The following is a 22,220-nucleotide window of genomic DNA, read 5'->3' as shown; positions in this document are numbered from 1 at the left end:
TCATCCTCTGTCGTCCCCTTTGCCTCCTGCCTTCAATCTTCCCAGCATCAGGGTCGTTTCCAATGAGTCAGCTCTTTGCATCAGGTGGCCAAAGTATTGGAGTTTCAGCTTCAGCATCAGGCCTTCCAATGGATATTCAGGACTGATTTCCCTTAGGCTGGACTGGCTGGATCTCCTTGCTGTCCAAGGGAGTCCCAAGAATCTTCTTCAACACCACAGTTCAAAACAATCAATTTCGGCACTCAGGTTTCTTTATAGTCCAACTCTCAAATCCATACATGACCACTGGTAAAACCATAGCTTTGACTAGACAGACCTTTGTTGACAAAGTGATGTCTCTGCTTTTCAGTATGCTATCTAGGTTGGTCATAACTTTTCTTCCAAGGAGTAAGCGTCTTTTAATTTCCTGGCTGCAATCACCATCTTCAGTGATTATGGAGCCCCCCAAAATAAAGTCAGCCACTGTTTCCACTGTTTCCCCATCTGTTTGCCATGAAGTGATGGGAGCAGATGCCATGATCTTAGTTTTCTGAATGTTGAGCTTTAAGCCAACTTTTTCACTCTCCTCTTTCACTTTCATTAAGAGGCTCTTTAGTTCCTCTTCACTTTCTGCCACAAGGGTGGTGTCATCTGCATATCTGAGGTTATTGATATTTCCCCCAGCAATCTTGATTGCAGCTAGTGCTTCATCCAGTCCAGCATTTCTCATGATGTACTCTGCATATAAGCTAAACAAGCAGAGTGACAATATACAGCCTTGATGTGCTCCTTTCCCGGTCTGGAACCATCTGCTGTTCATGTAGTTCTGACTGCTGCTTCCTGACTTGCATACAGATTTTTCAGGAGGCAGGTCAGGTGGTCTGGTATTCCCATCTCTTTAAAAATTTTCCACAGTTTGTTGTGATCCACACAGTCAAAGGCTTAGGCAAAGTCAATAAAGCAGAAATAGATATTTTTCTGGAACTCTTGCTTTTTCGATGATCCAGCGGATGTTGGCAATTTGATCTCTGGTTCCTTCACCTTTTCTAAATCCAGCTTGAACATCTGGAATTTCATGGTTCATGTACTGTTGAAGCCTGGCTTGGAGAATTTTGAACTTTACTAGCGTGTGAGATGAGTGCAATTGCGCGGTAGTTTGAGCGTTCTTTGGCATTGCCTTTCTTTGGGATTAGAATGCAAACTGACATTTTCCTGCCCTATGCCCACTGCTGAGTTTTTCAAATTTGTTGGCATATTGAGTGCAGCACTTTCGCAACATCATCTTTTAGGATTTGAAATAGCTGAAATGGAATTCCATAACCTCCACTAGCTTTGTTCATAGTGATGCTTCCTACGGACCACTTGAGTTCGCATTCCAGGATATCTCCTCTAGGTGAGTGATCACACCATCATGAAGATTTTTTTAGTATAGTTCTATGTATTCTTGCCACCTCTTCTTAATATCTTCCGCTTCTGTTAGGTCCATACCATTTACGTCCTTTATCAAACCCATTTTTGCATGAAATATTCCCTTGGTATCTCTAATTTTCTTGAAGAGATCTCTAGTCTTTCCCATTCTGTTGTTTTCCTCTATTTCTTTGCATTGATCTCTGAGGAAGGTTTACTTATCTCTCCTTGCTATTCTTTGAAACTCTGCATTCAAATGGGGATATCTTTCCTTTCCTCCTTTGCTTTTTGCTTCTCTTCTTTTCACAGCTATTTGTAAGGCCTCCTCAGAGAACCATTTTGGTTTTCGCATTTCTTTTTCTTGGAGATGGTCTGATCCCTGCCTCCTGTACAATGTCATGAACCTCTGTCCATAGTTCATCAGGCACTCTGTCTATCAGATCTAGTCCCTTAAATCTATTTCTCACTTCCACTGTATAGTCATAAGGGATTTGATTTAGGTAATACCTGAATGGTCTAGTGGTTTTTCCCTACTTTCTTCAATTTAAGTTTGAAATTGGCAATAAGGAGTTCATGATCTGAGCCACAGTCAGCTCACGGTCTTGTTTTTGCTGACTGTATAGAGCTTCTCCATCTTTGGCTGCAAAGAATATAATCAATCTGATTTTGGTGGTGACCATTTCATGATGCCCCTGTGTAGAGTCTTCTCTTGTGTTGTTGGAAGAGGGTGTCTGCTATGACCAGTGCATAGAGTTGGCAAAACGCTATTAGCCTTTGCCCTGATTCATTTTGCATTCCAAGGCCAAGTTTGCCTGTTATTCCAGGTATCTCTTGACTTCCTACTTTGGCATTCCAGTCCCCTACAATGAAAAGGACATTTTTTGGGGGTCGTTAGATCTACAAGGCCTTGTAGGTCTTCAGAGAACCATTCAACTTCAGCTTCTTCAGCGTTACTGGTTGGGGCATAGACTTGGATTACCGTGATATTGAATGGTTTGCCTTGGAAATGAACAGAGATCATTCTGTCGTTTTTGAGATTGCATCCAAGTACTGCATTTCAGACTCTTTTGTTGACCATGATGGTTACTCCATTTCTTCTAAGGGATTCCTGCCCACAGTAGTAGATACAATGGTCATCTGAGTTAAATTCACCCATTCCAGTCCATCTTAGTTGTCTGATTCCTAGAATGTCGACATTCACTCTTGCCATCTCCTGTTTGACCACTTTCAATTTGCCTTGATTCATGGACCTAAAATTCCAGGTTCCTATGCAATATTGCTCTTTATGGCACCAGACTTTACTTCCATCACCGGTGCATCCACAGCTGGGTGTTGTTTTTGCTTTGGTTCCATCTCTTGATTCTTTCTGGAGTTATTTCTCCACTGATCTCCAGTAGTATATTGGGCACCTACCAACCTAGGCAGTTTGTTTTTGGTGTCATATCTTTTTGCCTTTCCATGGGGTTCTCAAAGCAAGAATGCTGAAGTGGTTTGCCATTCCCATCTCCAGTGGACCACTTTTGTCACTTGATTATATCTATTGATAGAAATACCCTATTTCTAAATAAGGCCACATTTACAAGTACTGGGGGTTAGGATATCAACATATCTTTTGGGGAGACACAGCTCAACTGACAGCAATAGGTATATGAGGGCATCAATAATATATATTAAATTTAATATTCAGTGTTTTATAAACCATATATATTTATCTTTGTATATCTAAACATCTATCTATATATACATACATAGCAAAAAAAAAAAAAGAGAGAAAGTTAGAGAGATGTTGACACATATTTCTCTATTTTCCTCTTTGCATCATCTCAAATTCTGGTCTTTATTTATTCAACCTTGGCTTGCCTCCCTCCATTCTACATTGAAATTTTTCCCTTTTGAATTTTAACTATAATCCTGATTATATTATCAAGTAAAAGGCAATGTCTTAGTTTATGCTGTGATAGCAAAGTACCATAGATGGTTGTCTTATAAGTCACAGAAATTTATTTCTCAGCCTCTCAGTTTTGGAGGCTGCGAGTCTGAAATTATAGTGCCAGCAATTAAAGTGTCAGCTTCCTGTGAGAGCTCTCTTCCAAGGTGCAGACTACTAACTTCTCATCGTATACTCAGGTGGCAGAAAGAAGGAGAGTTCTCAGGGGTCTGTCTTGCTAATTCCATGTTTGAGGGATCCACCATCATGACCTAATTATCTCCCAAAGGTCTCACTTCCAATATATGAAACTGTTGAATATGGATCCTTCACACTGGAGATTGGATTTCAGCATATGAGTTTGGTGGTCTGCAAGAATAATCATTTCATAATAAGCTATCAGCAGAAAGAACCAAAAATTCTTGGAATAATCTTTCAACATAATTTCTAAGTAGTAATAGAGAATATAGAGTCCTTTTTGACTAGTAAGATTACCTCCTTGTAATTTATGACTGCTTTTGGTTTAAAAAAAAAGCAGATGATTAATATTGATTGAATAAGAGATGAGACATAAAAACTTACCTTCAGTAACATGTCAAAAGTTTGCAGTAAACTAACGAATCAGGGAATATAGCAACTGTAGTGTACTTAACAGAAAAATGAAAAAGTTGGGAAGCAAACCTCTTCAAATCATGGCTAAAATGGCCTAAAAATGCATGGTGGGATACAGCATACATATGTGTGCAATATATAGAAAATATAATGAATTAGCTTCTTATAAAAGATTACATCATTGATAAGTATCTATGGAGAACCTATTATCTGCAAGACCTGTGAGTCAAATTCTTATGTAAAACATTACACTAATTTTAGGCATACAATCTATATTAAGAGCTTGGATATAGGTGTGTGTCGGGGGGAAACAATTTCTTCTATGTCATTATTTATGTCTCATGCATTGTTTTATTGATTTTAACAAGAAGTGTTAGTTTCACTAGTGATGGATAAAATATAAAAATCAGCAAGCATTAATCTATATTATAGCTTCTTATTTGCTCTTAGTGTTATTTTGTGGGTGTCTTTTAATATTTCTTTGTGTGGCAAAAGTACAAGTCCTTCAGGTAGACAATATTCTCAGACATTATCTTATGAACATGAGTCAACAAAGATGCAGTAGTTTATTTCAAGTATCACTGATAGAAGTTAGTCAATTTGCTTTCAATTTTACCAAGAGAAAAGTGCTATTTCTCTTCCTCACCTGCTGGACCATGCCAGCTGGTTAGATATCAAATCCTTAACGTACCAATTAAAATAAAAATAGCTAAATCTAGAATAAGTAACAAAGTGCAGGTTTGGAGCAGTGTGAAAATTTATAAGCGATCATTATCAACACCTGCAGGCTGCTTTGCTTTGCTTATGATGACTCATTGACAATAGTCTAGTGGTAGCACAACAGGCTGAGAAGTAAAAAGAGAAAATTCCAACTTTCTTAGCGATAATTAAATTCAAATTATCACTAGTTATTTTTAAAACTAACTCAATATATTTTGATATTAAACTGTACCAACATAACTATTCTTAAATTTTTCCACAATTCAACTATAACACTCTGTGATTCTGTGTGGTAGCAAAAAGTTTTCAAAAAACTAAGCACAAGGTACTGGTTAAATCAATTCTATCATCTGTAAAATGAGGAATATGTGTAGCTCAGAACTGTACATAGAATGGCACTCTGAACTCCCACACTCAAGGCAGACGTTGACTAAGTTGTGTGTGTGTGATCCGGGTTATAAGCAGCCTTCTCTATCGGCCTTTGGTGCAGATTGCCTTATTCGTGGAGAACATGACCTGAAAGGGTGGTTCGCCGATTCTCCCTCCATGTGCTCAGTACACTATATGACATGACAGAGAAAGGATAACTGCAAAAATCATCACTGAGAAAAGGAAACAGTGGAATCAGTAGTCCATGGCAATGAAGGACTTCGACAGAAACACCTTTAGGAAGGCTAACCACCCTGGGGTTAGGTTAGATCAGTGTCTACTTTCTGAGGGTGAAGCCCTTGTCCATTATCATTACGGTCGTTTGCCTTTCCCTCTGCAAGGGCCTTCGTTTTTAGCCATCTTGATTACTTATTTGAAATGGATGTTGGAAAATATGCCCTCTCGGGAGCTGTCCATTTACTCTTGAAGAATATTCTCACTGAGTATAAAATCCTAGTGTGGCAGTTACCTCCTCTCAGCAAACCAATGCTATTATCCATTGATACCTGCCTTCCATTGTGACTGTTGAACAGTCAGATGTCAGTCTAACTATTCTCCTTGAAATAATTTATCAACCCCCAGTTTTTGCCTTCAATATTGTAGCCTCCTCTTTTATTTTATACATGTATGTATGTATTTGCAGTTTTACTGGGTTATAAAGCCAAGCATTCATACTGACTTATACCAGCTGCTATAGTAATCAAATAATCACACAAATTTTATCTTTATGAAAATATGACAATTAATGAAGCAAATATAAATATTATATTTATCTTATAACTTCTAATCTACAGGAGAATGTAAGAAACGATTAGTTTTGCTACTATTGCCATTTAACAAATTACCCCAATTTTCAGTGGATTAAACTAATCTTTTATGCTCACAATTTTGCAAGTCAGGAATTCTTGAAGGACCTGGCTGAGCATCTCTCATTTGACTGAGGCTACAGTGCCCTGAAGACTCCACTGGACTGAATATCTAAGACAGCTTACCATGCAGCTGACAGTTGATTTTGGCTCTCAGTGGAGAGCTCTCGGAACACGACTGAGGTATTAACGAGTGGATTTTCCAGCACGGCAGTCTCAAAGTAATCAGACTTATGGCAGCTGGCTTCCCTTAGAGCAGTTTCTCCCCCTTGGCACCACTGATATTTTGGGCTGGATGATTGTTCTGAGGGCTCTCCGGGGCTTTGTAGGACGTTTAGCCACACCTCCGTCCTCTTTCCACTAGATGGCACTGGATCACCCTCTCAGATTTGACACGTCGGGCATCTGCAGTCACTCAGCCACTCCCAACTACTCCCGGAGAGGGAGCAGGGGGCTGAGACCGCCTTGGTAGGGAACCTCTGCAGCAGCCAAAGCCAGCCAAGTGGACGCTGTAGGGATGTTTCTGACTTGGCTCCGAAAGTCTTACTGCATTATTTCTACTGTGTTCTCTCGGTTGCAAGAAAATCACTGGAGTAAGCTGAGATTCCGGGGGAAAGCACGAAAGTCTCACTTTTTAACGCTGGGAGTGTCGCAGCATTTTAACATGTTTTAAACTAGTCACAAATGGTCACCAACATAAAAAGGAAAATTGCAAACCAGTGTGACTCTGTTAAAGCCTCTAGATCTAGCTAGAAATTTATAGAAAACACAAGTAGTACGTTAAATGACATACAGAATATAAAGAGCAAAATCCAATAATCCAGATTATGGGAAAGTCTAAAAGTTAAAAGACCCAGTTTGTCCAACAAATAAAATTCAAGTCTAAAAAACTATTGAGGAACCTATAGGCTAAGAGAATTAAGAGATATATCAAACTCTGAAATCTATGTATCTTTGAATTCTGACTCAAATAATGTAAGAAAAATTGTGAAACAATGATTGAATTTGGATATTGACTGGATATTTAATGTTAAGAAATTACTGTCACATTTTCAGCTATGAAAATGGTATTGTAATTTTGTTTCAGAAAAGATTTCTTATAGTTTAGAAATATATTCTGAAATAGTTGATGTTGAAATGATATGATGCCTAGGATTTGCTTCAAAATAATGCAAGTGTAGGGTAATCAAAGCAGCTATTTTTAATTTTTAAAAATCATATCAGTTTATGATTTATTACTCATAGTATGTAGAAGATGGTCACTATTTTATTCACTTTGAGTGTAATCAATTTTTTCAAATTGTGAAATCTATGTACATTTTAGTAACATATAAGAGATATTTTTGAAAAGATTATAAAATCATATTCAAATTATAAATGTGTTCATATAGAAAAATTTTTGAAAATGTAGAAATCTTTAAGAGAAAAATAGCAATAACATAAAACTCAGAGAAAACCAGTGTTAAATTTTTACTGTCTCTTTTGGTCATATTCCTATACATGGACAGGCTTTCCTGGTGGCTCAGACAGTAAAGCGTCTGCCTACAATGTGGGAGACCCGGGTTCAATCCCTGGGTCAGGAAGATCCCCTGGCTAAGGAAACGGCAACCCACTCCAGTATTCATGCCTGGAAAATCCCATGGGCCGAGGAGCCTGGTGGGCTACAGTCCATGGCACGGGGTCTTAAAGAGTCGGACGTGACTGAGCAACTTCAGTGCAAATATAGCTAGTATCACCCTAGAGAAGTCTGACCATGAGTGGTTTTTGTCAGGTATCATGACTTGCATACTGAACCAAGTAGTGTTTTTATATTTTCTTTATCTTATAGAGAACAGAAGCACAAAGCAGAAATTATAAAAGCTGTTACACCTACTCTGCCTCTATTAAGTATTAGAAAGATTGGATGGAAGCAGCTATATATGCTGCATCTTTCGCAAAACCCGTGTCTGGTTCTGGTCTGTATCAATGGGTGAGTTCTGAGTGTCTCCACTTTTTTGCCTTTTATGTCCCTTCCTACTAGCTAATGCCAGGAAGAAAATAATAATTCTAGGCTAATTATAAAAGCTTTTATAATCAGTGAACTCTCAATCACTTGAGCCATCTAAATAGAACCTGGATGATAATTACAATTTTGTTTTGAAGGGATTCAAACATCGGAAGGCTGATTGGACTTTATGGCCTGTTGTGTCACATTCAAGTCTGAGTTTCTTTTATTCTGTTTCTTCAAATCATAAAGTGAGTGTTCTTGCCACTCTATCACATTCCAGTTAGCTCTTACACAGTGACAAACACTCCGAAGCTTCATCGTCTAAAACAACAATTTTCTAATGCTCCTGGGTCCTGTGGATCTGGGATTCAGACACGGCACAATGGATTTGTTTTTCCCTGTGCCACAATTTTTGAGGTCTTCATAAAATTGAAACAATATTAAAAATAAAATTGAAATAATATAAATAACATTTTCTAACTGAAATGTAATAAAATAAAAATTAAAATAAAATACCCCAAGTTCAAAACAAAAACAAAGTTTTTCTACCTAGAGTTCAAATAAAACTCTATATTAAACAACTCATGGATAAAAAGGGGGGAGAAATCTGAAATTATAGACTTTTTTCTAGAACATACTGATAATAAAAATGTTAATTATACTTACAATGAAAGTACTACACCAAAATCTATTTTATAATAAAAGCAGTGATTTGAAGAAAATCTACTTTTCACAAGTGTATCAATAAAAATGATATAATATTTCCAAACTCAAAACATTAAAAAAGAACACAAAATCAATCAAAAGAAAGCCTAAAAGGGAAAATCTTAAAGATAAAAACAGAAACTCATGAGGAAGAAATTAGAAAAATAGTAGAAATAGTGATAGTTTTTGAAAACATTCAACAAAATAAATAAACCATTAGCTAACCTAATTTGAAAAAGATGAGAGCAAGCATAAATACACAAAATAAGAAGTAAGTGAAAAATAACCATTGAAGCAGAGCTAGTATACATATATATGTATTAACACACACATACATGTACATGCACACACATACATGTACACACACACTTATAGCATATGTACCTGTTAGTCACTCTGTCATGTCCAACTCTTTGTTACCCCATGGACAATAGACGGTCAGGCTCCTCTGTCCATGGAATTCTCCAGGCAAGAACACTGGAGTGGGTAGCCATTCCCTTCTCCAACGGATCTTCCCAACCCAGGGATCCAATCTGGTTCTCCCACATTGCAGGCAGATTCTTTACCATAGGATCCACAGGGAAGCCCTTATGTGCAATATGTATGCCTATAAATATACATGCATACACATTCACATGTGTGTATGTATGTATGACCAATCTCTATAATTCAATGCAAACAAATTTGAAATACAAAATAAAATGTGTACTTTTCTATGAAAAGCAATTTAACAAAATTGATCACAGTAGAAATAGAAAGCTTAAATAGACTAATTGCCATAGAAAAAATGTGAAAAAAGCTATTAAAGCACTATTTATTAATATATAAAGGCACCAGACTCAAATGATTTCACAGAGAAATTCTACAAAACCTTCATAGACTAGATACTACTAAAGTGCTAATCTTGAACTGTTTCAGATAATAAAATAATTTCTGAATTTTTGCAAACCAAATATAACATTAATATCTAAATCCGATAAAGACTTCTCAAAAAAGGAGAACTATAGTCAATTTCATGGAACATTAATATAAAATGATCCTGTTGAGAACAGGGTTTTGTGTCTTACTGGTCAAGATCAATAAAATGTTTGAAATACCTTTATATTAATTCTATGCTTTAAAAGTTATCCTCTAAGGTTTGGAGACCAACCACAGAGATGCCCAATGGATTCACCTAACAGAGACAGATAAACTACATTACTAGAGAAGTGGACATCATGGGCTGCTTAGGTCAGAGAACATGGTTCTTGACTCAGTGTGAATCTCAAGTGGCAGCAGAAGTTTTAACTGTTCATTGCTTCTGTAAATTTTTCCCCCTGCTTTGAATTTGTCTTGATTTTTTCCTGATTTTCATGTAACGGGTGAGCTATTCCCCATTGGTGGCAGCAATGATTGGGAACTTATTCTGTCTTCTTATACAAGGGTCAGCAAACAGCTCTTGTAAAAGGCCAGATAGTAAATATTTTAGGTTTTGAGAGTCATATAATTTCTTCTTCAACTACTCAATTTGGCTATTGTAGTATAAAAGCAGCCAGAGACATTACGCGAATGCACAGGCATGACTGTATGCCCTGTGTGTATACAAAAAACAGCTATGTATACGGATGAAATCTTCCAATTTTCATATGTCAGAAAATGTCACTTTGATTTTTTTCCCAATCATTTGAAAATGTAAAATCTGTTTTATGTCAGTCATAAAAAATATGCAGTGAGCCAATCTGGCTTATAGACTGTGGCTTTCCAACCTCTCTTCTAGTCATTACTGTTGAATGATATTAGATGTCCATTCTGCTAGATGAGAGAAAAGAAAATCTAAATTATTAGTCTTACTGATTAATTGCTTATTTTGAGTCCAAATTGATTTTGAAATTCTGTATTCATTGGGAAGAAAGCTCTTGGGTGTGGGAAACAATGTGGTTTTATGTTTGTGTTTACTTTGACCTGTGTGTGAAGTTGAATAACTGATGTTATGTGCTTTCTTTTGGTCTGTAAGTATCTTTGTGTATACTTAAACAATGCCTGTACGTCCCACTGTTTTCCTACTTCTGGAAGCATTCAATGAAGTTATACTATTCGTCTCAAATTAAAACAAATGTGTTGGGGTTGGTTTGTAGAGATAAGCAAGCACATTCTCAAAATAAAATATTTTTTAAAGTCCCAGAAAATAAGAATGAAACTGCTAATATTTTAAATGACCTAAACTTTTTAAAAAAGTCATTCTTACAAAATTGCTAGCACAGAAACATTTTAAAAAGGAGACTAGTTTAAAGTTCTTAATTAAAAAATTAATATCTAGTTTCTCTCTGATTTATGGACTTCCCTGGTGGTTCACAGGCTTTGCTGGCGGCTCAGATGGTAAAGAATCTGCTTGCACTGCGGGAGACCTGGGTTCAATCTCGGGGTTCGGAAGATCCCCTGGAGAAGGCACTGCTATCTGCTCCAGGGTTCTGGCCTGGAGAAGTCCACGGACTGTATCGTGCATGGGATGGGGTCAGACACGACTGAGCAGCTTTCACTTCACTGGTGGCTCAGTTAAGAATAACACAAGCATTCCTTTCGTTTCACTTGGATTTTTATCGCATAGAAAATGTTAGTCTGAAAATCCTAAACTCATATTGGATTTGGACTACAGATCAAAGAAGCTAACACTCTTATACAATATTAAGATTATGAAAAAAATGTTTGTATTTAACTAAATTAAGTCAGTATGCTAATGAATTTCTATATCACTAGTAATTTATAATGTGTTGACTTAATTGTAATATTTAAAACCTTAGATTAATGTTAAATTGAGAAAATTAATAGATAATTCTTAGATATATAGATATTTTCTAAATGAAATAAAATAATTTAACATTCATCAAAGACTAATTTATTTTTATATATTTTTGCTTCTTATTCGTATATTCTACAGGAGGTTTATGGGCTTCTCTGGTGGCTCAGTGGTAAAGAATCTGCCTGCAATGCAAGAGACTCAGGTTCCATCCCTAGGTTGGGAAGATCCCCTGAAAAAGGAAATGGCAACCCACTCTAGTATTGCCTGGGAAATCCCATGGATAGAGGAGCCTGGTAGGCTACAGTCCACGGGATCACAGAACATTCAGGATATGGCTTAGCCATTAAAAAACAACAGGAGGTTTATATCGCTGAGACATGAGTTTATTTGCCTTGATTTATAGTGCATGATTCTGAAAACCCCAGGCTATGAAATGTATTATAATTCACACTCTGTTTTTATGAGCTCACCTACTTGGTTTTCTAGTTAAGTGAAAGTGAAAGTTGCTCAGTCATGTCCAGCTCTTTGCGACCCCATGGACAATACAGTACTTGGAATTCTCCAGGCCAGGATACTGGAGTGGGTTGCCATGCCCTCCTCCAGGGGATCTTCCCAGCCCAGGGATCAAACCCAGGTCTCCCGCATTGCAGGCAGATTCTTTACCTGCTGAGCCACCAGGTAAAGCCTTCACCTAAAACAAGGGGCAGTGAATGATGGTCCATGGGCAGTAATCTGGCCTGTTACCTGTTTTTGTAGATAAACTTTCATTAGAACACAGCCGAGCCATTCATTTACCTACTGCCTATGGCTGTTTTCATGCTACAACAACAGAGTTGAGTAGTTGCAGCAGACTCTATGGCCCAGAAATCCTAAAATATTTACTATTTTGCCTTTTGTAGAGAAGATTCACAACCCTTAGCTAAAATATGAGAAGTCATTCTTTCCCTTCTATGTAGTCTGCATGGAGGACAGAGATTGTGTCTCATAAGAAGCTTTGTCTGTGTTTTATATTATCTTTACCATACCCTTGAGAATTAACAAGAAGCAGTTTTTCTTGATGAAAAAGTTAAGATTCCTTACAATAGTATTCTCTCCTTCTATGTGTATTTTTAAATGCTGTACTGTCACATCCATTAAATTGATAATTTAGTGCTGTTTTTCAGGCACTCATGATCCTATCTATTTTAGTCAAATGCTCATATATCCTGTGATAACTTTATTTGCTTTCCCAAGATCGAATATATATTTGGATCTTATGTCTTAATTAGATCCACAATGGAAGAGCTACCTGAAAAGAGTTATTAAACCAGGAGAGACACTCAGTCTTCCTTAGGTTAAATCTGAATGTTTTATAAGAAAGCCCAGGAGCTTGCTCAATGTTCTTTCTAAACATTACATTTTTACCCTGAAGGGAAAGACTATCTTTACAAAATAGAAATTTATTACACTCAATCAGAGAATATTACTCTCCTCCATTCTATTACTATTTTCATTTATAAATGAACCACCATCATTAAATGTGTATCATCTACAGATAATTTTTGATATTCTTAAATTTGTGCCTGAGGGTTCTGCTGCAAGTTATAGACTTGGGTTTTATGTTTTCAACAAGAAAAGTATCAGAAGCTCTTGAAAAGGATTGTTCAAGATACTCTAAACAATTGACAAAGAATAGACACTTGGTACATGTTACTGAACTGATTTTGCGTAGGTAACTTTCAGTCCATTCCACTGGACTGAGTCAGTATTAAAAGCACAATTTTTAGTCCAAAGGTAAAAGGCTTCATGAAATCCAGTCTACTGACCTAAATCCAGCAGATAAGAATTAATTGAGTAGCATCCACTGAACTGATTAGAAAACTTTTGTCATGGTTTTTGTTCAGAATACTGTTGATGCCATTTTAGTGCTTTTTAAAGAAAACACTGTATGAAGAAATCTTTTCTCCTTTTAAGTTGTCTCTAACTCAATTAAATAGATTGCTTTGCAAATTGAGACAAAACATTTTAAAATGATGCTTGCTTCTCAGTAGACAGAGTTCAGAAACTCGTAGTAGGAATCCTTCCTTTCCATGGCAAGAGTCGTTGGCAGAAGCTCAAGTATAATCTGTCCTCCTTTACATTACCAGGCGTGTCTGCATGCCGCCGCTCCAGCCTGTCTGACTCTGCAACCCTGATGCCAGGCAGGCTGCTCTGTCCGTGGGACTCTCCAGGCAAGAATGCTGGAGTGGGTTGCCATGCCTCCTCCAGGGGGTCTTCCTGCCCCAGGGATCGAGCCCGCATCTCTTGCATCTCATGCGTTGGAAGGTGGGTTATTACCAATAGGGCCCCCTGGGAAGCCCGCTGAATTAGCACATTGCACAAGCTGATTATATAAACAAGACCTTACCTTCAGTAGCGGAGCTCAGACTGACTGCCGTTCAGGCAGTTATGATAAGTCTGACCTCCAAGGAGTCCTGGCCAGGTAGCCGACTAACGGGTTTCTAGTCTTACGGGCAGTAAGGAAGGACAACTCCTGTCAAGTTGGGAGACTTAGCAAATTCGGGGAACCTTAGTACAAGGGAAATTGCCCCAAGTTTCTGTATGTAGCAGGTAAAATTCAGTGGAGAAGTTTGGGGAGGATTTGCGATACCCAAAATAGAAAGTTTTAAAGTGCAACCTGAGATTCCTTATGAAAATTTCCAGAGGTGATTTCTACGTCTTATTGGCCACTTACTACTGTGTCCTTCCACACTTGCAAAGTATCTCAAGGAGGTCCACATGGTTTATTATTCTTACTGCACCTGTATAAATAATAACCACAACCCACATGGGACAATTCATTCTGTGATTAATAATCTTGGGAGAGAAATTATTTATGATGACAAGGTTTGGGGAGGGGACTGTAACAAAGAATTGTGGTGAATTTTTAAGCAAAAGAGGCTACTAGGTGTCTATTCAATGAGATGCTTGGCATGGGCAGTCAGTCCTTTGTGATTATCTAATTCCATGATGGTGTCCGTGTTTGATTATGTTTAGATGGTTTACTTCTCTGTAGAGATTTAATATATGCAGACCTGTTGGGTGTCAGGTATTTGCTGTCCATAGTAATGTAAATGGTTCCTGTTCATAGCAAAACAAATGCAACTTGACAGGTAAAGATAAGATTAAATTAATACACAAGTTAGCAAATTGCTTTGGATTTTAAATGGTTAAGCAAAGAGGTCGATTTAATGAAAAACCTCTTAATTATATTGGGCAGTCACCCCAACAGATATCAAAACTGACTGTAAAGTTATTAAAATTAAACTCTGTGGTATTGACACAGAAAGAGGAAAGTAAACTAATGGAGTAAACCCACAGCAAACCTATGAATGCATGAAAAAGAATAAATCTGGAATTGCAGATTAGCGGAGAAAGATGACCTAGACAACAAATAAAGATGACTTATTTAATAAACTGCTGAGATGGCAGTTTCCCAAATGGAAAAACAATTAAAATGGTTTGTAACTCACATAATACATGAAAAGCAACCTTGAGTGGATTAAAGACATTGAAGGAAAATCTACACAGCTTTTTAGAAAATGGTATAGAAGAGGATCTGTATGACATCAGGTTAAGAAAGAATTTCTTATTATTTAAAAAGATAAAAGATATGTGTACTTTCATGGATATTATATTTAATATATTATAATCATATATAATGTGTATAACATGATAATATAATATGCATGTTATATATGTGTAATATTTATACCATATATATATACATATAACTGATAAAAATCAGAGTCATTCTTCAAAAGTCATAACATTAAAAAGTGCTACAATTTTGGAGAAACTCAGTGTAACACATAGAACTGACAGTGACTATATTCAGAATACAGAAAGTTATCCTATGCAGCCACAAGGAACCAGCAGTCTCAGAAGTCACTGTGCTAATGATCTGTCTGCTGCATGATGAATACCGCCTTGAAACTCCGCAGCTATAAAGGCTGCTTTAGCTCTGTCTGACCCAGCATCACCCGCAGAGCAGCAGGTGTCAGGAGGTGCAGCAGGGTCGTCTGACGGCACTCCTGGGGAAGGAGCCACTTTCTAGATCACGCGTGTGCTTTGGGTTGTTGGCAGGATTTAGTTCTTGGCATCTGTTGGACTGAGGGCCTCAGTTCCTCACTGCTATTGGCTAGGGACCTTCTTTGGTTGTTTTACACGAGGGCCCCCCATGGGTTCACTCACAAGAAGGTCCCTGGCATTGCTGACAGTGAGTGAGTGAAGGAATGGGAGAGCGATCAGGAGGGAAGCCACAGTCTCCTTGGAAGCTAATATCAGAATTAACATTCCAAAATTTTTTGCCATGTTCTGTTTGTTACAGAACATGAATCAGAATGAATCACTAGGTCTAGCCCTCACCCAAAGTGAGGAAATTACACGAGGGAATGAAACCACAAGGCATGGATGACCAGGACTCCTCCTAGGGGCTGCCTGCTTAAGTCAAGAATAGAAATTTACAAAGAATAAATACAGTTAATAAATCTTCTGAAGGATGTCTGGGCTCATTGGTAAGCCACATCCACATGCATTCAATTGAAAACAGAAAATAATTCTGACAATATTCAATGTTGACAAGAATTTGGAGACTCAGTGCTGAAGATATAAACTGATAAAACTTTAGAAAATAATTTCTTACCAGTAAACAAAGTTCAATTGACATATAATCTGTAACTCATTATTTCCATCATCTATAACTCTCGAGTACATATTCTAGAGAAATTGCACTTTAAAGTTAAAAGATATTCTTAGTTACTTTGTTCAAGACAGTGAAAAGGAAGAAACTGGGATGAATAAATGAATGACGGATTCATAGAACACAGTACTCAACAACTGTGTGTGTGTGTCTGTGTCTGTGAGCTAAGTCAATTCAGTTGCGCCCGACTCTTTGTGACCCTGTGGACCATAGCCCGCCAGGCTCTTCTGTCCATGGAATTCTCCAGGCAAGAATACTGGAGTGGGTTGCCATGCCCTCCTCCAGGGGAATCTTCCCAACCCAGGGGTCAAATCCACTTCTCTATGTCTCCTGCACTGGCAAGTCTTTACCACTAGTACCACCTGGGAAACCTATTTATGAGAGTGGTAAATTTGAGTGAAAGTCACTCAGTCATGTCCAACTGTTTGCAACCCCGTGGACTATACAGCCATGGAATTCTCCAGGCCAGAATACTGGAGTGGGTAACCATTCCCTTCTCCAGGGGATTTTCCCAACCCAGGGGTCGAACCCAGGTCTCCTGCACTGCAGGTGGGTTCTTTACCAGCTGAGCCACAAGGGAAGCTCAAGAAGACTCGAGTGTGTAGCCTATCCCTTCTCCAAAGGATCTTCCCAACTCAGGAATCAAACCAGGGTCTCCTGCATTGCAGGATTCTTTACCAACCATTCTTCAATTGGTCAGGGCAGCCCAATTATCATACACACATTCAATTACATATTTTAACTGAGATTAATGTAATTTCTTTGATGTTATAATAGTACCATAAATATCACCATAGCCAATAAGGGCTGACCACAGCAAGTCATGACTTCAAAGAATTAGTGGGAAATAACCTCAACAAGGGCTTTGTTACAAGAACCCATTAAGGACTGATTCCATAACTGATTCAGTAATTCACGTTTCCATGAATGCTCTCTCTGAACAAAACTGAGGGTATTCTTATTTTCTAGTCTTTCTTATTGCCTTTCTCCACCTAAAGCTTTTTAATATTGGATTGATCCAAAAGTTCCTTCGGCTTGTTAAGTACAAATAAAAGATGTATTTTTCATTTTCACCAAGAACTTTATTGAACAACATATTCACTGTTTTGTTTCACTACATTTTTCCATTTTTCAGGCAACTTCATAATTCCATCTTCCCAAAACTTTTTTTATCTTTTTGAGCAAAGTACTATTCCAGGTGTCTTTTACAGTCGTACAGGGAACTGAATTTTTCCCATTAAGAGAATTTTGTAAAAGGACCAAAATAAATGGAAATCCAAAGGTGTGCTGTCTGGTGAGCGTGGTGGATGAATCAGAACTTCTCAGCCAAGCGGTGACAGTTCTTGCCTGGCCGTCAAAGAAACGTGCGGTCTTCTGTTGTCCTGATGGAAGGTTCACATTTTCTGTTGGTTTGTTCCTAACATTTTTCATCAAGTGCTGCTTTCTCTTGGTCTAACTGGGAGCAGAACGTGTTGGAATTAATTGCTTAGTTTTCAGGCTGGAGCTCATAGTAGAGGACTCCTTCTTTGGGCAATGATCGGTCTTTGGTTTGGCTGGTGGTGGTTTATTGCAATTGCCCTACAGTCTCTTCCATTTCACATTACTGTACAATATCTGCTTTTCATCACCAATAGCAATTGCTTTCAAAATGGAACATTTTTGTTAGGTTAAAACAGAGAATCACATGCAGAGATACTGTCAAGAAGAATTTTTTTGTGTGTGTAATTTATGTGGAACTCAAACATCAAAGCGATGATTAACATAACCACAATTGTGCAAATGATTTTCATTGTTTGATTTGGATATATTGAGTATGTCAGCTATCTCCAGCATGGTATAATGTTGATTGTTCTCAATTAATGTCTCAGTTTGATTGCTATCAAGTTCAACTGATCTATCCATGGAGCAATGTCCAGTGAGAAATCTCCAGCATGAAACTTTGCAAATCACTTCGACCACTCCATGAATTGTTTTTGGTCATAGCACCTTCTCCATACATTCCATAAAACTTCTGTGTTTCAGCTGTGTTTTTACCTTTCTTGAAATAATAAAGCAAAAAATGCCAGAAATGTGGCCTTTTTTCTTCCACTATCAATATTCAAATTGCTACACAAAAAAATCACCAATTCTAATGTTTTTCTAATGCATGCTGATGTGACAGCTGTCACAATACAATCTAGCAAAATTATTTTGAATGAAGTTAAAGGCAGCTAAGTGCTACTAGACGCATGTTAAAGGAAAAAAAATAAATAAATAAACTTTTTGAGCAACTCAAAATCTTAAATATTTCTTTGTTAGTGCGAGTGTATCTGATTTTGTGTTTCTTCAAACTACTTTCCAGAAAGAAGAGAGTGAACTAAGTAATGAAGTAATATAATGATCTGAATTAGAACTGCAGCAATGAACGTCAGTTCAATTCTTACAATAGTGTCTACTGTTTTCACACAATCAATTCACACACACACACAAAAAACTCAAGGCGTCCTGTACATAAAGATAAAAGAAACTAATGACCTGTCTCTTGAGAAATCTGTATGCAGATCAGGAAGCAAGAGTTAGAATTGGACATGAAACAGACTGGTTCCAAATAGGAAAAGGAGCACGTCAAGGCTGTATATTGTCACCCTGCTTATTTAACTTATATGCAGAGTACATCATGAGAAACGCTGGGCTGGATGAAGCACAAGCTGGAATCAGGATTGCTGGGAGAAATATCAATAACCTCAGATATGCAGATGACACCATCCTTATGGCAGAAAGTGAAGAGGAACTAAAGAGCCTCTTGATGAAAGTGAAAGAGGAGAGTGGAAAAGTTGGCTTAAAGCTCAGCATTCACAGACTAGCTGACTCCGGGGAGGCGGCGGCGGCGAGGCCGCGGGGTGCGGCCGGCCGGCGGCGGGGCGGACAGGAGCGAGGCAGGCGAGGCCGCGGCTACATCTGCGGCGCAGCCCCGGCGTTGCCCGGGTCTGCCGGTGCCGCCGCGCCGTTCCTGGGGGAGGGGGCGGCCTCTGAGCTTGGCGGAGTCCGGGCCGAGCGGAGGCGACGGCGGCGGGGAGCGGAGGCGCCCCGTGGGGAACACGCTGAGCTGTTGCGTGTGCCCCAGCGCCAGCCCCAGGTTGGGCCGGCGCGCGGGCCGGCGGAGCCAGACTAGGAGTCGGAGGTCTACGAGGCGCCGGCTGCCGTGGACCCACCGAGTTGGATTTCGGAGCGGGTGAAGGCCACCACCTGCAGCACATCAGCGACCGGGAGGGGCCCGAAGACTTAGCTTTGGAAGCAAACCCTTCTGACCACCCAAGGGCAGGCACAATTTTCCTGAGCAAATCTCAAACGGACGTGCGAGAAAAGAGGAAGAGCAACCATTTAAACCATGTATCTCCAGGGCAGCTTGCTAAAAAGTATAGCTCATGCCCAACCATATTTCTAGATGACAGCACAGTCAGCCAGCCTAATCTTAGAACCACAATAAAACGTGTGATCTCAGCAATATATTACCACATAAAGAACAGAGACGCCAACAGGTCCTTGGACATTTTTGATGAGAGATCACATCCACTCACACGAGAAGGGGTTCCGGAGGAGTACTTTAAGCATGATCCTGAACACAAATTCATTTACAGATTTGTTCATGCTCTTTTCAGTGCCGCCCAGCTGACTGCTGAATGTGCAATAGTGACTTTGGAATGAGATGCAAAGGCACTTTCTGGAGCTCCTTCAGTTTAATATTCATGTTCCCGCCAGTGTTTATGCCAAATTCTACTTTGACCTTTGCTCCTTAGCAGGTGACAACCTGAGTTTTCTAATTGCTCCTCTTAGCAAAGAAAGAGCACAGAGCCTAGAGGCCATCTCCAGACTGGGTGAAGACGAATACAAAGACTTGGGCAGAGTTGCTGTGAGAAGGGCTTTCAGCGCTGATAATTTCATTGGTACTCAGCGCTCCAATGCCATCCTCTCATGAACAGAGAGAGGTGAGGTGTTGGAGCATCATGAACCCCTCGTAACAAGGACTGGAGAAATACCACCTCTCCTGCTCAGAAACCAGCAAACTTAGTATTTTCACCTAGAAGAAAGACACTAAATTCAAGAGACTTGCAGACAGCAAAGGTTATGGTCATAGGAAAAAACTGGACCTTGTCAAGGCAACGCACTCTTCTGTCCTTTTTAATGTAAACAGAGTTACAAAAACCACTCCAAAGCTAAAAGCTCCCAACCCACCCACAGATATTTGCTTACTGTGTAGGCCGATAACTGTGAACTATGTGAGGTTTTTTTAATAGTTTAAATTTTTAGACTTTAAAGACACTACATAACTTTTACTTTTTCCTATTTTTCTCACCCATATTGCTGCATATTCCTTTAGAATCAATGCAGTATTACCATTCAAACATGGGACTCCTAACAACTCATAAAGCCACTTAGGAACAGCCTGTTGTAGCATTGTTAGGTTTTGAAGGATTCTTCCTCCCTATTTCATTGAAGCTGCTAGTCATTTTTGGCAATCAGTTCAAACCAAAAAGCTGCTGAATAACACCTGTCATTCAGTTTTTTGCAAGCACTGCTTATTAGCATGTTAGCATGTTTGGGATCATAAGCAGAGAAAGCATGCTGTTACCTACTTCTGTTGGATCTGTGCTGCGTTTCTTGTTAACTCTAATGGTGCTTCTCATTTTCTGATGATTTTCCTCTTTGTTAAATACTTGTATTAAAGGATATTTTCATAATTCCAGCCAACCTGTTAGTCCAGGAATAAGCAGATAGTGAAATAGAGGGTGTCCCAGAAGTCTTGGTGCAATTTTAAGCTTTAATACACCAGGACACGGCCGCAGAAGTATGAATGTTGCGGACGCAAGATATCGCTTGGGGGGTTGCTTGAATTTCTTCTAAACTCATTTAGTTTTGTGGATCTTAGATGTTGAGCTTTTAATTTGAATTTTTTGTTTCAGTCCCTCTTGAAGATGGCAAACAATAGGCTGAGGCAAAGGATTGAAATTGGGAGCTTGATGTTTAAGATTTGCAGAGCTGAATGAGTTTGGAGGAAATTCAAGTGAACTCTGGGTGGTGTTTTGTAAGTTTGTAGCATTTATATTTCTACAAGTATCACAGCTTCAAATTGCACAAAGACTTCAGGAGGATATCTTGGATCTTTATAGACCTGGCCTCCTCTTTTTAAAATAGTCCCTTGCCTGGCTGGGCTGTTGATCTGCTTGAGCACGGAAGTTTCTTTTTTCTAGGTTTGGTAAAGGAATTGCGAACAATAGCATTAGTTCTCAGTAATAAACTGAAAGGAACTGGACCCTAGTAGTGGTGACAGGAAAGTAAGCGACATGAAACAGCTTTTCTGTTCTGCATGTTAACCTGGCTGTAGGTGTGTCACTTCAAGTTGTTACTTGAGGAAAGATAAATCTTAGGAACGCTTACCTCAGGCTTTTAAAACACAGCGTACCACTTAGCCACCAGGAAGCCCATTGAAAGACAGGAAGGTCTAGTAATCAGTCTCTTAGGAAATTGGGAATGATGTCACCTAAACTTGAAACAATAAAAAAAAAAAAGTGTTCTCAACTATGTAAAATCTTTCTCCTACCTTCCCAAACATAATCCTAGGAATTTTGCCTGTAAACAAAGCATTTCTGGGCCAGAAATATTTTCTCTCTTTATAGCAAGGCTTCACATTATATTGAGTGCCACAGGTTCCATCATTTTTAAAGGACAGAGACATAAATGATAAATAATGGATATAAAATATTACAGTCTACCACCTCAAAAAATATTGTTTATGGAGCTTGGAGATTCAAGTATCGATTGCAGTTTTATTTTGAAAAGAATGCTCCAACTTGTGTGGTTTTTCTTCCTCATGTTTATATTAAAAGAAAAGCTAATAAACTATTTTAATTAAAAAAAAAAAAAGACAACTCAACATTCAAAAAACTAAGATCATGGCATCCGGTCCCATCACTTCATGGCAGATAGATGGGGAAACAGTGGAAACAGTGAGAGACTATTTTTGTGGGCTACAAAATCACTGCGGATGGTGACCACAACCATGAAATTAAACGATGCTTGCTCCTTGAAAGAAAAGCTATGACACACCTAGATAG

The 22,220-nt window shown here is 38.6% G+C and overlaps 1 pseudogene; it reads left to right on the top strand.

Annotated features, from left to right (window-relative positions):
* Positions 1-20,928, top strand: part of LOC136172987 (cyclin-Y-like protein 1 pseudogene) — a 33,269-nt pseudogene extending 12,341 nt beyond the window's left edge.
* Positions 20,929-22,220: the final 1,292 nt, after the last annotated feature.

Source organism: Muntiacus reevesi, chromosome 8 (genome assembly GCF_963930625.1).
Source record: "Muntiacus reevesi chromosome 8, mMunRee1.1, whole genome shotgun sequence".
NCBI lineage: Eukaryota > Metazoa > Chordata > Mammalia > Artiodactyla > Cervidae > Muntiacus > Muntiacus reevesi.
The sequence above is the reverse complement of the archived record's forward strand: the minus strand, read 5'-3'. Positions and strand labels throughout refer to the sequence as shown.